Below are 15,105 nucleotides of genomic sequence, written 5' to 3'. Positions count from 1 at the left end.
GAAGAGTGCCTGGGGAGGGACAGGAACTTGGTCTGAGTGGGTTAAAATACAGGTTTGTGGGGGACGAGAGAACATTGATCCGAATAATCTGCATAATCGATAGGGCAATGTGCAGAAATCGTGTCCCTCCATTTACTGTAAATTTCTCTAATCTCTGCAGCGAGGCTGCCCGAGTGCAGCTTCCCTCCTCCTAGTGTGCGTTTCGTTGCAGCCAGCACCCCCAATTTACAGTCGGCTCTCGACAACTGTCTGCTTCGCTTCCAAATTCCGTCCCTTTACTTTCCTCTTCAGTGCCGTCTTTGTGTGTATTTTTTCCGGGTAGGTGTTGAGAGGTTTAATAGGAGATGTCTTTAAACTCGACCAGTTCCTGAATGTGGATTAATGTAGTCGTTTGCTAGTCTTTCAAATGAACAATAACACTTCCTCGGATCCCTTCTCTGTTAATCTAGGGTTAGATTTCAGCTGTGTTGTGTCATATAATTCTGTACAATTAATACACCAAAGAGCAATTTTTAATTTTTTTTTAATTTTTAAAAAAATTGTTCCAATGCAGACACCATTCCATCCTTGTGCCAGTCCCTGTAATCTTGCTGCCTTAGGTGAATTTGTGTTTGGGATGTATTTTGAAAGAGAAGTTCAACTTAGTCTGGCTGGTCCTTTATTTTATTAACATGTAAGTGGAGCTAGTTTTGAAGACTGTGGTTAGGGGGATGGGAGAGGTGAAGGCAGAAAATGCCACTGTAGGCCAATCCCTCCTTTCTCAGTTTCAGTTTTTAATTACTTAATGCTGAATTGCACAGTGCTTATCTAAATATTTGCAAATGCTCTTTCCTATTGATTCCTCTGAATAAACTGTCCTCCTTTGCTTTAGAGAGGAGGTGATTCATGCTCTTTTAAAATGAAATCTCTAGAGCAGTGTGTGTATATTTTGTGTATAAAAACACACACATTTTAGTTTTAATTTATAAATTGTGTGTGTGTTTTTGAAACTGTGTTAAACTCTTTTTGGGCTCAGGGAAAGATTTGTTTCTTTTTTGAACTGTGCTTGAAGCTGATCTTTGGTAGATCCAGGACTTGGCGTGTATATGTACATCTCTGCCTGCTCTTTTTCTCTCTCTCTTGTTTAATATGGAGCAATTTTCTGGAGGCTCAGTGACTCCTTCCTTAGGGTCACATTGAGTTTGAATCTCACTGAAGGTGCAGGAATCCTGCAATGGGGAAAGTAAGAGAATAGAGAGAACGGGGTCAAGTTGGTTCCTTAGAGGCCAAAACTCCCATAGCTGCCTTAAAATAAATAAATAAAATTAAGCTTCCCCTGCCATGTTACAAATTGCAGTCTACCCTTTCAGGTATTTGCTTTACAGCTTAAAGCTGCTTCTCCCTCTTCTGCCCTTCTCCCCCCCCCCCCCCAAATGGAGTGGGGAGAAGGGGAAAAAAATAAAATCCATTGAGTTTAGGCAAATAATGTTCAGTCTCCATATCCTATTACAAAGCACTTTGAATATGCAAGACATCACACAAGACCAGTTATTCCAGTTACAACAAACTTAAAAAGAGAGAAAAAGGAAAGGCAGGTTTAGATTGACTCTCTTGCACTCACAAATTACATATTTAAAGCTCTCTCTTTAATTTTTTCCCATACTCACATAGTATCAATACTTTCTTTTATGTCTTGTTCTTTCATTACAATCTTTCAGTTGAGTTTAGGAAGATTGCTGCAAGCAACACATTTTCTGTATTTTTGTTCCTGTATCTTGGAGGAGAGTTGGCAGGCATTCTGTGGTTTGCAGTTACACAATATGTTATCATGTTTTTAATCACTAAATCATTGCAGTGGTTATAGATTTACAGTCTTAGGGTATTACAGAGGAGAAACAGAGACTATATGTATTTATACGTATGAGTTTGCCTGTGTGTTTTGTGAACTTTTAAATTGTATTATTTTTCTTTTGTTTTCTGAAATAGAAGAACATTTATATTTTTGTGCCAAGTCTCCCCACATGCTTCAAAAAAGTTTGTAAAATCTTCTGATCCCAACAGAGTAGGAATTCTAATTATTGTTATGTGAAATGTTGGAGTTAAATTAATGTCGTGCTTGGGGTTAGCAAAAGGCAGTCAGGCTGTTCTCTTGTTTTAATATTAGCCATCTGCGTTGGGATTTGGCACTGATTGGAAATGGTAATATGGGAAAGAAGGACCCATGTTTTGTAGATGTCGGTGACCTAGTGTGGCATTTCATTGGTAGCCCACTTTCTGCTTCTGTTTTCATATTATTATGTAACAGAATCCTTGGTAGCATTAAAAATTCAGTATTACAAGCTGATTGTAATGCTCCCTCATTAGGGAGCACTGTCTGGTCCTGTATTAAGTGAAACACGGAGCATGGCTTTTAGATTATAAACACCAATAAATATTAAGTATCAGCAGAGGAAAAAATAAAATCAGCTGGGCTTTCGGTCTTTTCTTAGTTCTCTACCCAATATTTGTCTGTGTTTTTATTGTGAGCTATATATCTGCTTTCCAGTGGTGACATTTTCTGTCTTTCTTGAGAGAGGTCTCTTGTATACACAAAAGGTTTAGAAGTTTGTTTTGTTTTGATCTCTATTAAACAGGTCCTTCAGTTTGCTGATGTCATTTCCTTTCATATTTGAGTTGTTTGTTGTGCCTCCCCGCCCCCCTTCTCAGCTGGAGCCTAAGGCAATGTGGGGAAGTGCAGCAGCGGAGTAAGTTCTGGGTTCAAAGGCTGAGGGTCGTATGGTGCCTTTTCGTCATTCTCTGATTTGCCGGCTTGGAAAGAAGCTCCAATCCCAATATCTGGTTAAATGCTCAGACATCAACTTTCTGTGGCCTGTCCATGGGCTGCAGTGGCAGGCGATGATTCATCTCAATTTCCTTTTCTCGCTCGCTCCCCTTTTTAATGTCTTTAATACTCCTCTCTGTCCCTCCCACCCTCCTCTCCCCCGCCAAAAAAAGTTCCGACAACTGCAATTCACTTGCAAATCTGAGGCCAGCATTAGTGGGGCTCCTGCTGTGAAAAGAACGAAAGTGTTTCAAGTTTTTTTTTTTTTTTCCCCCTGTCGCTTTATTTCTGTTCTTCATCTCCAGCTAAACATTTCTAAGTGGCTTTTTCCTTTCCTTGGTCAGTTGACTGACTTCAGAGGTATGGGCCCTGTTCTCCTGATGTTACTAACATTGCTGTCTGGCCCAGTTCTCTCCTCTGCAAGCATTCTTCAGTCAGTAACAAAAACAAACAAACATGGGAAAGAGGAGGAAGAAAAAGAAACCAAATTTCTAACGGCAACGTTTTTTCTTTCTTTCTTTCTTTTTTTTTTTTTTAAATGTCTAGTTCTATTCGGAAAGGAGTGGCCATTCGGCTGTTTGCTTCAGGTTTTCTGTATCCAAGCTGGAGTGAAAAATGAGCCAGCATTGACACTTGGCTTGATGTGAAACCCTGGGTAACCTCTTTCCCCTTCCATGGCTCTGGCCTTTTGTTCCTGGAGAACTGAGCTAAGGTGCTTTTCACTCGGACCAAAGGCAGCACGAGAAGTCTCCCTGTGTGCTTAGTGCCTTTGGATGGCCTCCTCATGGTTATTGTCAGAGCAGAGTCTAGCAAACAATCGCTTTGGCGAGACGCAAATGCAAAAACATTTGTCCATCTTTTAATCTCTGTTTTAGGATTTTTTATCTCGTTCTTTAAATTTCACAGTTTCAGTTTGTGTCTTGAGAGAGATGAGTGGAACAACATGGAGCAGATTTACCATAGGCCAGGCCAGAGTTGAACAGATTCAGTAGAAATTGCTAAATCCTAAACTGATGCACATATGGCTAACTGCATTAGTCTCTCTGTTAACACTTTCTTCAACTTTTTAAAATAAAAATGTTGTGCTGAAAAAGTAAAAAATGAAATAAGACTTTTATTTTAACTTGATATAGTATTTTGTAGGCACCATTTTTAATGACCATTTACTGCGCATACACCACACCCCCATCAGTTCTAAGCTTGTCTGTACTGGAAGAATTATTAGGCAACCATCTTATTCTAGGTTGTACTGTGGCTTGTATGAGTCGTGTTTCTGATCTAGTAATTTAATTATAAAGGTGTCGTAACACATACTGCACATAGGAGAAATTGGTGCATTTTAGAAAAGACTAATTACAACCCCCCCCAAACCTCTTAAGGCTCTTAACTTTGTTTTTTAACGTAATACCACCTGCCTTTGTGTGGTTTGTACGACACTGAATATAAACGGATGCATCAGATGGGAGAGATGGTCCATGAACAAAGCAGGAGTCTGATTTTTTTCCCCTCCTTCTCCTCTCTTCCTCCCACCCCCCCAATATATCTGCATCAACTGGGATGCTGTATTTAGAGGTCTGTCAGATTTTCTGTTATGAACTCTTAAATTTTGAACGTTGTACCATAGAAACACCTCCCCAGGGCTAAGATGAGGCGTTCGTGTTGTATGCAGGGCTACTCTATTTTTTGTTCTTTTGTTTTCCTATAATTCAACCTCTTCTTCCCCTTCCCTCCCCCACCCCCTATTTGGAATTGTACTGTAGCCCATTAGGTCCTTGTAGGAGATTTATACCTCTGTATTTTGAGGTGAGGAAAAGAGAACTAGATAAAAGAAATTCTTTTAGTAACAGACTGTCTTCAGTACCTGTACAGAGCTTCCTCTGCTTCCTCCTTTTCCTTTTCTGTCATGTTAAACTTGGATAGGGTTTTTAATCTGTGGAACTAACACTGCCACGATAGAGTTGAGGGCTGTCGTGTCAGGAGAATGGGAATTCAAACATCTGTGCGTAGGCCTCGGCACAGCAGACTCTAATGGTTTTGACGGAGCTGTTGTGGTCTGCTGTCTGGAAAATCTGCATTCTACGTAGTGCCCGAGGGGGGCCTCGGTACCACAGATCGTAATGTGTACCTAAATATAACTGCCTAGGCACAATGGGGTGAGAAGGGCAGAACAAGACGCTCAACTGAATGTCTGCCTCTTGTTTTGTCACTGATTTACAATTTGTGTGTGTGTGTGTGTGTGTGTTTTTTTTTTTTTTTAGTGTAGCAAAGGGTTTGCAAGAATAAATATATTAAACTCAGTTAAACTAAGAAAAAAGCACATAGCTAAGGTTTCCCTTTTAGATAAAAATGAGGGAGCTCCTACTCATTGTCCCCTCTTTCAGGAATTCTATCTGCCCTCGGTGAGAGAATACAAACAGGTTATGTGCACTCCTTGCACGTGTGGGAAGAAACCGGGTTGGCACAGTTTTACCTGGGTAACTTACCAGCTAGCTGAACCCCTGAAGCGGTAAGTCTCCCATTTCGGGGCGTGTGAAGCCAGCGTTTTTTGTTGTCAGTTCATGCATTCAGATGCAACTGGATTAGTTTCTAACGGACTGGAATTGGAGAGGAGTGACCATTTCCAATACCATTATTTTTCTTGTTGGTTCTGCAGGACAGAAAATGTCCATCTGTTGGTGCAGAGGAGGTGAAGTGTTTATCTCCAGAGCAACCAAGGTTTAAAGAGCAGTGGTATTCCAGACCAGTTGTACGTTGTGTATATATTTTCAGAGAAAGGGTGAAACATACGGCTAAAGTTCAGTCTTGTTTGAAATTATATTTTGATTCAGGGGTGTCGGAATGGGGGAGACCTGCTGACTGATCCTGTAATAGGAGCAGCACAGCGTTCAAATTACCTGCCTGTTTCTGCATGTATCCCAGAGCGTCTGCTCATAGCAAGTATTCTGTGTCCAGGGGGATCTCCGGTTATTTGTGTCCCCGTTAGTTAGGTCTGTGAGGTGGAAGAAGCACGCTCTGGTAGCCATTGTTAAAGACATTCTCTTTTGGTGCTAAATCTTGATGATGATTACGTGGCACTCCAGGTGTCTCTGTTTTGCTCTTGAATTCATTATTATATTTAAGATGTTTCACTGTTAATTGTCTGTTTTTTGGTATTATCAAATTACAAACATGCTCCTTGTTAAAGCAAAGCAGCAAAATTAGATTTTTTCAGCACACAAACATTTTCTTATTGTCCTTAATTAATTGTACAGTTAGTGTTCCCAGGAAGGTGGGAAGTGCAAGCCCGGAGTACTCAGGCTTTCAAATTTCATGTTTCAGAAGAGAGGTGAGATTGGAGGGAGGAGGTTCTGGTCTTTCTCTGCCTCTTTGGGGAGGGGTGACGTTTGGGGTGTTGGTGATCATAATACTGTGTGTTGCAGTCTATGCATAGACAATCTCTCTTCTCTCCCCCCCCCCCCCCCAAGAGTTTTCATAAAAAAATTTCCGCTTTGCGGTATGTTTAGTCTTTTCAGAACCATAACTTTGGTATGAATACACCTGTGGAAAAGTAATCTCCTCCTATGACCAAATAGAAACAAACGTGTCCTGGGAAGTCTCAACTCACTGGAATACTGTTTTTCCTCTGAATACTCCTGGCCTATTCTGTCCCTCCCAGTGTCCTGATAACCCCAGGGTAGTTGTCCCTGCTTCTGGAGGTGTTGGCTGGCTAGGAAGTGGGTAGAATCGCCACCTTTCTGGAATAAAATGCAGATGCTTCCTTCTAGGGGCTAGCCTGGTGTCTGTAACAGAGAATGTTGGCTTCTTCTAGCCAATGATATACTAATGACAAAGCAGCTTGTTAGGTAACAGGGAGTTTCAACACCTAACCCCCCCCCCCCCATTGTAACCATTCTTTAGCGTGTGCAAAAGTACTAATATGCATATACGAACTCAGAGCCATCTAAGCATTTATACCAGATGCTCTGGTGAGGAGCATGGGATAAATACCTGCACAGATTGCTGGAGTATATGAGCACCTGTGTTGTTGCTATCCAGTGAGGTGCCCGTAGCTTTTTGTTCTCTCTGTATGGTGCAGTACAGTGATAAAAGCAGAATACACGGGCAGGCACTTGGGAAGCCTGAAAGGGTTGCAGTCAGATGAAATACTGAAGGAGACAGTGGGGGGTTTCATTTTGGCCTGCCAAAGGTATCTTGTGTGGTGAAGTGATGGGTACCTGAAAGATGTGGCTGTAGGTTAGTCTGAGGTGGGAGATTGACTGAAGGCAGTAGACCACTACTGTTGTAGGCAGTACAGGAAACAGAACTGCACTGATTTTGTTGATGTGGGTTTGTGTGTGCGCTGCCAACTAAATTGGTTACGTTATCATCATGTTTTATTTATTTCATTTGTATTGCAGGAGTGCCCCTCGGAGCCCTGCTCATACGTCAGGACCCATTGTGCTAGGCATTGTTACAAATGCATAACAAAGATGGTCCCTTCCCCCAGACTGTTCACAATTGAAGCTCCTGCTGTCTGGTTACCGAGATTGTAGGATGAGGCCCTAGTCCCTTCTAGAAGAGTGAAGACTTTTATTTGAAAGCATGAAGCATCAGTGCACGCCAGCCAGAGCCAGTTCAGCTGAGTTGAAGCAGTGTGTTACTGTGCTGTTGGTCAGGCCAGGAGAAGCCTGCTAATGGTTGACGGCCAAGCATAGCATTGCTGGGGACACTTGGCATCCAGTAGGTTTACAGGAGCCCCTCCTGGTCCAAGAGAGGGGTCCATTCACAGGCTGAAGTGGATTAGTGCCTGCCTGGTTTGTGTTTGAGAGGCTGCGCGCTCACTGAAGGAGCGCGAGAGCTCCTGGCTGCTGTGTACCCAACGTCCTTGCGTGCGTTTCCGATTAGCCGCCCCTTACTGTGCCAGACAGAACTGTAGATGTCAGGCTTTGCACAGAAAGGAGAGCGAGGCAGTGAGGGCGAGGGAGAGACAAGCCTACAAGCAGCAGGGCTGTGAGTTTCAAATTAACCTTCTGCTTTGTTGATGTCTAACGTGAAGCCCCCCTTCCCCTCAGCCCCCTCCCAGTGCAGTGCACGCTGGCAAATTGGGAGAGTCTGGCTTAATTTACATAAAGCTATTACAAGAAGCTGGGTAGCAGGAAGACTGCGTTCAGGCGGTGGCCCTCTGGGGGACGGCAATCGGAATGCCTTGTGCCGACTGGGCAAGTCCAGCAGCTCTCGCAGGCAGTGGGGGGAGGGGAGTTTCCCTTCCAGAGACAGTCAAATCCCCCATGCCCCAAACCATCTCCCTTTCAACACGATCATAGCAGCCGACTATGGAAAAGATCTTCTAGATTATCGTGTCCCATGCAGGATTGCTTCCTACAGGATATTTTTTATACTATGTTGTCCAGTTTAGTTTTAAGCAATGGGGATTCCACCTTTTCCTTTGGGAGATGATTCCACAGCCTTAAAACATCCGCTCCTAGAAAGTTCTTTCAGATGTTGAGCCTAAGCCTTCCCTTTCTGAATTTCACCCCTTTACTCTTAGTTATATGCGTTCCTATCCTGAGTTCTTTCCCCTCCCTTCTGTTTGCATCTTTCAAATACCTGTAGGCTGTTAGAGATGCAGATTTCTGATTAGAGCATGGATTTGAAGTCAGGAATGCCCAAGCCTAGTCATGATGCTGACTTTGTGCAAATCACTTAACTGTTGTGTCTCCGTTTCCATCTATAAAATGAGATAAAACTTAGTTATGTCACAGAACTGTAGTAAGGATTAATATAGAAAGTTTGCAATACGCATTGAATATGGAAAGCACTTCATTATATCCCATCCCCTTGCCGTTTCTGTTGCTTTGCGCTGAATAGCCTCCACTCTGTCAATGCTTTTCTAGTAGTCAGGTGCTTGGAATTAGCCATATTCTAGGTGTGCTCAGACTACAGTTATTTAGAGAAGGACACTCCTCCTGGATCCATAACCTGCATTTCAGTATGAAGCTATTTCTCAGCTTCATAATCTTCCCTTATCTTCCAAATAATTCCACATATTGGGGGCTTTATGAATTGTATTCTTTCATCTTGGAAAAGAGAGCAGGCCAGCTAGTGTAGCAAGTTTGGGGGTCTGTGTTGGTAACAGAATGATTACCCTGGAAAACATCTGCTTACAGACCTGTAAAAGTTGCCCAGTGTCCGTTTTGCCTGTCAGATAGAAAACGACTGTATACTGAGATCTCCTAGTCTAGTCTTGTTATCCTTCCTCTGCTTCTCTTACCTTGCTGCAGTCACGGCTGCCACCACTTCCATTCCTGGGGCCTCATTCAGCAGGGCCATTATAGACACGCCTGGGGCTCTGGTTTAATTGACCTTTATTTCGGAATGGGGGTGGGATGTGAATCTCCTTTTTGTCTGAGCAGCTGTGCTAGATTTTTATTGGATCACACTTGTTAGTATGTGTTGCCTCATCTTGTGGAAAGAGGGCAATGACAGTGGCTGTAAAATACTTGTACTATGATAGCAGTTATGGTATGGAGAGGAGTGGATATGCACATCTGGCAAAGGTGAAAGGTCCATCTCTAATCCAGAGGGGCTGTCTGATGGGCCTATTTCACTGCTGTGGGGAAGGGGACTGCTTTGGAATCCATGCTTTACCACTGCAGAAATGTCATCTTTAATCTCTTCTGCTCCCAGTGGTTCCTGGTGTGTAAATTCTACACGCGGAGGTGTCTGGGTTAGGAGAGCTAGTATAGTAGTTTTAAAGAGAAGACTTCAATCAAGTAAAACTGTGACAAATCTAAAAGGGCAGCCTGACATACTCTACTCCTAGCTGTACCCTCTTCCCCAAATTGAGCCTTAAAGGTATTGCTGGGATCTCTGCAGTATACCTGATTTGGTATATGCTGCGGTCAGAGAGCAAGGGGAGTTTGGGAGGCGCATGCCAACTACTCTCTTAGTCCATTTGCAACGTGAAGGAGTAGGGGAAAAGGAGGAAAGGTGTCTGCTATATCTTAAGACCAGTGTTGGAGAAGGATGCGCTAACTGCCAGTCGTGTGGCGTTGTTGCAATCCCTGACTAGATGAGGAGGGGGGATGAGGTAGAGTGCTGGGTTGTTTCATTCTTTTTGCTTAGCGTAGTGTCTTAGAAGGGACGTGTGCTTAGTACTATAGAGCAATGTCTGGCTCCCTCCGGTAGAGTGTAAATGGTTTCTCATCCCCACTGTTGTTTGAGTCTGATTCATTTTCAGCCTATGGTGGCATCTGCTGGGAGGGAGCTACCACAACTTTTTCCTTGATTGTCTTGTTGCTTTAATCAGTCTCTTGACTGTTTTCTCCTTTGTTTTAAGCAGGCAGGAGCTCTTGTTGGTCAGCATGAGATCCTGGAAGTACTTGAAGTGGGTCTGATGCCAAAGCAGTCATACCTAAAAAGCTGCCTTCCTTGCAGGCTTGCATCAGTTTCATCTGAAACTGCAAATGTTTAAGCATCTGAGCAGAATTTTGAAAGAGTCTAGGGAATTACTCAAAACAAATGGCCAAAAAAGCTTTAACTCTGTCCCAAGGAGTGTCAGCTAGTTATCTTTCTCTGGGTTTAACAAGATGCCAGAGGCAGTGAAACCACTTTCACCTTGAAGAGTAAACCTCTTGATTTCCCCTCCCCCCCCATCTCTCAGCTGTTTTGAAGTGAGCTATCCCTGGGCTCAGGACCAAGGGCCTGGCTGTCAGCAGCTCTGCATCTAGACCATGTATGTTGCTGACATATGGGCAGTGTCTTAACTAAACTGCAGTCACCTCATTCATATGTTTTTCTCTGAAGATTCTTCCTCTTACTGGGAGTCCCTTTGTGATTTGTAATTTTTGGAGCTGAGCTTTGTAGAAGGTGGGAAGAGGGAGACTAGTTTGGGGGAATTTCCTCTTCTGCTCCTTTTTCCTCCATTAGTCTGAGAGGCCACTAGGACATGAAGCATCAGCTCGTTCCTCCATGCAATAGGCATCCTGTCAGGATTCTGGATGAAACTGGTTTTTCTTCTTTTTGCATCTGAAGGTCATGATACAGTCAGGGAACACAAAGATTAATGAGGCCTGTGAAGTGAGCATCTCCAGAGAGGCATTGGATGGCCTCCTGGGAATCTTGAAGCTCGTAGCTGCTCAGTCATTGGGCTTCAGGGTTATGTGCCTCTCTCCTGTATTTAGTCCTCTCTTACAGGGGCATCTAGGGCTCTGCTAGCAGTGCTCCAAAGTAGTGACACCTCTTCTCCTCCTCCCAACCTGTTCTCAAGGCAGAAGAAATCTCCATGTGCATAGACCTTTGAGGAACGCTGAGAGCCCAACCAGATGGCCTCCCTCCAGACCTTGCGAATGGAGCTAGGATTTGGACCCTTTTGACTTAATGTGCAAGTGTTTTCTGGGAGTTTGGCATGCATGGGGTGGAGAGAGATTCCCCTCTGAGTGCTGGAGGCAGGGGGACATAAGCTTAACATTAACAGAGTAGCTGGCATGTTAGAATATTTTAAATGACAGTGGAATTTTCATCTGCTGTTGACTTCTTGCTCTGTACTGAGTGTTCTCAGTCTCAGACCGCTGATTCAGCAGTGAAATTGTGTGGCCCCCCCACCCATTTTTATTAACAGAGGTTAGTGACTGCTCAGACCTCGTATATGAATTTCTGGGGGTGAGGGTGAGGGGCTGGGAATAGAGCTGATATGTAGTGCCTGGAGGGGGCTTGGAGATCCAGTTAACAAGTGTAGGAAAGTTGAATCAAGAGGAAGAAAGATTCAGAGGGGGCAGCAGAGTGTCTGAGAGAGCCTCTGTTCTACCATTGCAATGTTCAGGTTTTTAGTATTAAAATCCAAAAAATAGAATGAAACCAAGAGTGAGTTATAAAGCTCAATCCTTTAACATTCCCTTTGAAGATGACCTGCAAAGGAAGAAATAGTTTTGCATCTGTCTTATTTCTCTCAAATTATTTTTTTTCTTTTTTCTTTAGAAATATTAGGAGTATCAAATTTGTCTTTCCTGTTTTTTGCTGGAAATCTCCTTGGGGGGAACCAGAGAACTGGAATGGTCGCTTTCTTAGCCTCCAATTGAAGGGGTGAGGTGTTTAACAATAATGATACTTTCCCCAACTGTTTATCAAGCCTTTGAGTTAAATATGTATGAACACAGATTTCTAAATAGTCTGCATACCCCTTTTCCTTTCAGTTCAGGTTTCAATCCCTAGATACTGTACTGTGATATCCTACTAGTTTCCCAGTCATCTATAGAGCCTTGCAGGAAAAACAGAATAGACTGGGGTGGCCAAACTTACTGACCCTCTGAACTGCATATGACTAATCTTCAGAAGTTGGAGAGCCAGGGCACACCTGCCAGGGCTTGGGGCTTCAGCCCTGCAGGAGGTTCCTGACGGGGCTCTGGGCTTCCGCCCCACTCTGCTGAAGCCCCGATCCCCAGCGGGTGCACCCTGTGGGGCAGAAGCCCTAAGACCCCTCCCCCCCCCCCCCCCCCCCCCCCGCCGGACAGAAGCCTCTACCTCATTACTCCACTGCAAGGCAGAGGTCCTGAGCTTCCCCCTCTTCTCCCCCCCCCCCCCCGTCCTGTCTGTTAGGTGGAGAATGGGGGGGTGGCATGGGGGACTCTGTGAGCCGCACTTTAACAGTAAAAGAGCCACATATGGCTCGTGAGCCACACTTTGGCCACCCCTGGAATAGATAAAACCGGAATTTCTAATGCTAAGTGTTAGGGGAGTGATTCACCTTCCTTCATATATTGTAAAGAAGCAAAAACAGGCCAACTGCCCCTTCTCTTTGCAGATCAACTTTAAAAGGAGTGACAGCCAGATGTATGATTTCATTCCCAACATTAACTACAAAGAGTAAAGCATTGACAAATGCTTTAAATTATTTTTATTCCCTCTTCATAGTTTAATACATGATAGATAGTATTATAAGAATCACCTTAATGTGGGTTATTTTTAAAGGGGCAAGTCAAGCTCAAAATCATGCTTCCGTCTGAAAATTGATAGAAGCAACATCTAACGATATTTTAATGGAAAGCCTAGAGGTTTTTTCTTTGTTTGCAGTGCGTGTTGGAAAGTGCTTTGTGTATTTCACTTTCTCTGATTAGTCAGTTTCCTCATTGTTGGTGTGGGTCTTTCACACAGTGGAGGAAAGAGATGTACTTTAACAAAAATTGAAAATATATTTCCTAAAATGAGAATTCCCCGTTGGATGAGTAGGACTTGAAACTACTTCTGATTTTCTTTTAAATTGACCATATTTCATATTGGTGACATCCCTGTTTTAAGTGACTTAAACATTAGAGAACAGTTTTACTCTGAAAAACCACTCGTAAAAATGCTGTGATGCATCTCTGGATTTATTGTTTCTAAGATTTTCTATATCCGATTTGCTCCCTTTTCTCATTGGTAACTCTGCAAACTCAGCCTGTGCTGTCAGATGCAAGCTGGTTTTTTAAATGTCCCTTATCTGTAACTATATAATGGTTCTTCTGGCTAAATGAGGCCCTCATTCACACCTGTGCAGCTCTGTTGCATTCAGTGGATTTGCACAGGTGAGATTTATTGGAAGTTAGGCCTGTTTTACCCAGAATTTGCACTGGTTTAATTTAAATGGGTTTAAAAACTAGTTTACTTAACCTAGTTCAAACCCCTGGGTGGGGTGGACACTCTCTTTAATTTTGCAAAAAGAACAGGAGTACTTGTGGCACCTTAGAGACTAACAAATTTATTAGAGCATAAGCTTTCGTGGGCTATAGCCCACTTCTTCGGATGCATATAGAGTGGAACATATATTGAGGAGATATATATATACACACATACAGAGAGCATGAACATAATCAACAATTAATTGGCCTCTCAGAGTTGGTAAGACAACTCCCAACTGTTCATGCTCTCTGTATGTGTGTATATATATCTCCTCAATATATGTTCCACTCTATATGCATCCGAAGAAGTGAGCTGTAGTCCACGAAAGCTTATGCTCTAATAAATTTGTTAGTCTCTAAGGTGCCACAAGTACTCCTGTTCTTTTTGCGGATACAGACTAACATGGCTGCTACTCTGAAACCGATCTTTAATTTTGGTTTATGCATGGCTTATTTTGGTTTAGTCTATATCTGTTCCCAATCAAATTAAGCTAAACCATAAAGGCCGGCCTAAAATTGATCTGAGTGTCCATACAGGGATTTTCACTAGTAAACCAGTTTGAATTCACACTTTAGATTAAATGGGTGCAACTTTCCCATATAGACAAGGTCCTTAGTAAATAATTCTGTTGATGATGGACAAGCAGTAGAATCCAGCTCCCTCAGTCATAACTGGGTTGACTGTGGAGGACTAATAGGAGCCAAAAGCACGAAAAGCTCTCACGAGAGTGGGCAGGTACAGTTCTAAATATGCACGAGGGGGGACATTTGTTGAACAAGAAGGTGCTGTTTTTCAGAGTCCTTTCAAAGTAAATACGATTATTTTAATTTAACATAAGAATTTTTGTAAAGTTTCGTAGGACTTGCCTTTTAAAAACTTTACAAATTTGGCTTCCATTTTTTTTTTGGTATGGAAAAGCTTATTGATTCAGTTCTGTGGACCCCTCTGAGGAAGTATCATTCATAGGACACCCCCTCCACTGAGAGAACCGGTAGTCCTGTTCATGGAACAAGGATGGCTAAAAATGGCAGTGGAAATTTTTATACTCAGCTGTTTAAGGTAGTGTATCTAAGCACTGCAGTTCCCCTTTAACACTCCCTTTTGAGCTTGGTTATTGCCAGGGTGTCTGCACTGAAATAGCAAACAACCATAGGCTGAAGGTGGGACAGATTTGCAGCCTGAGGTCTTGTTTGTGCACTCTTTTACACCTGGAACTGCACTGGTGCAAACCTGTACTGTAGATGCAGTGCTGTAGTGTTATCAGTGACTTGCAGTAGTATCTCACCCCTGCCAAAGCTAGGCTGCTCAGAGCAGCTCTTAACAGCGCTTTTGGTCCACTTCATTAAAAAATGTTTACCTTCCACATGCTCTTTTGCAGTAGCACTGGTCTATTGAATTCGGTATGAATGCTGTCCCATTCTCCTAACACCCCTGCTAGGTATGTTCACTGCACACATTCCTCTTCTTGCAGCCTGAACTGCCCAAGAGCAATAACCTTTTTCACTTTTCCTTAAAAACAACTCTACTGCTAAATTCTGCAATTGCAAAGTGTATCCAGGCTTCTAATGTGTTTCAGGCTCTTTGCTGTTCTAAAACGAATTTTTGCTGCAGGCTTTCAGATAGTTTAGTTCCAATTTAAACAGTCCAGTATTAACATTTGGACACTGGCTTCT

The 15,105-nt window shown here is 43.0% G+C and overlaps 1 protein-coding gene across 3 annotated transcripts in view; it reads left to right on the top strand.

Moving 5' to 3' along the window:
* The window catches only part of ZFHX3 (zinc finger homeobox 3), a 286,964-nt gene that overhangs the window by 2,332 nt on the left and 269,527 nt on the right, over positions 1 to 15,105 (top strand). The gene's annotated exons all lie outside the window — the stretch shown is intronic.

This window comes from Malaclemys terrapin, chromosome 14, assembly GCF_027887155.1.
Source record: "Malaclemys terrapin pileata isolate rMalTer1 chromosome 14, rMalTer1.hap1, whole genome shotgun sequence".
NCBI lineage: Eukaryota > Metazoa > Chordata > Testudines > Emydidae > Malaclemys > Malaclemys terrapin.
Note: the sequence above shows the minus strand (reverse complement) of the source record. Positions and strands in the feature narration are given on the sequence as shown.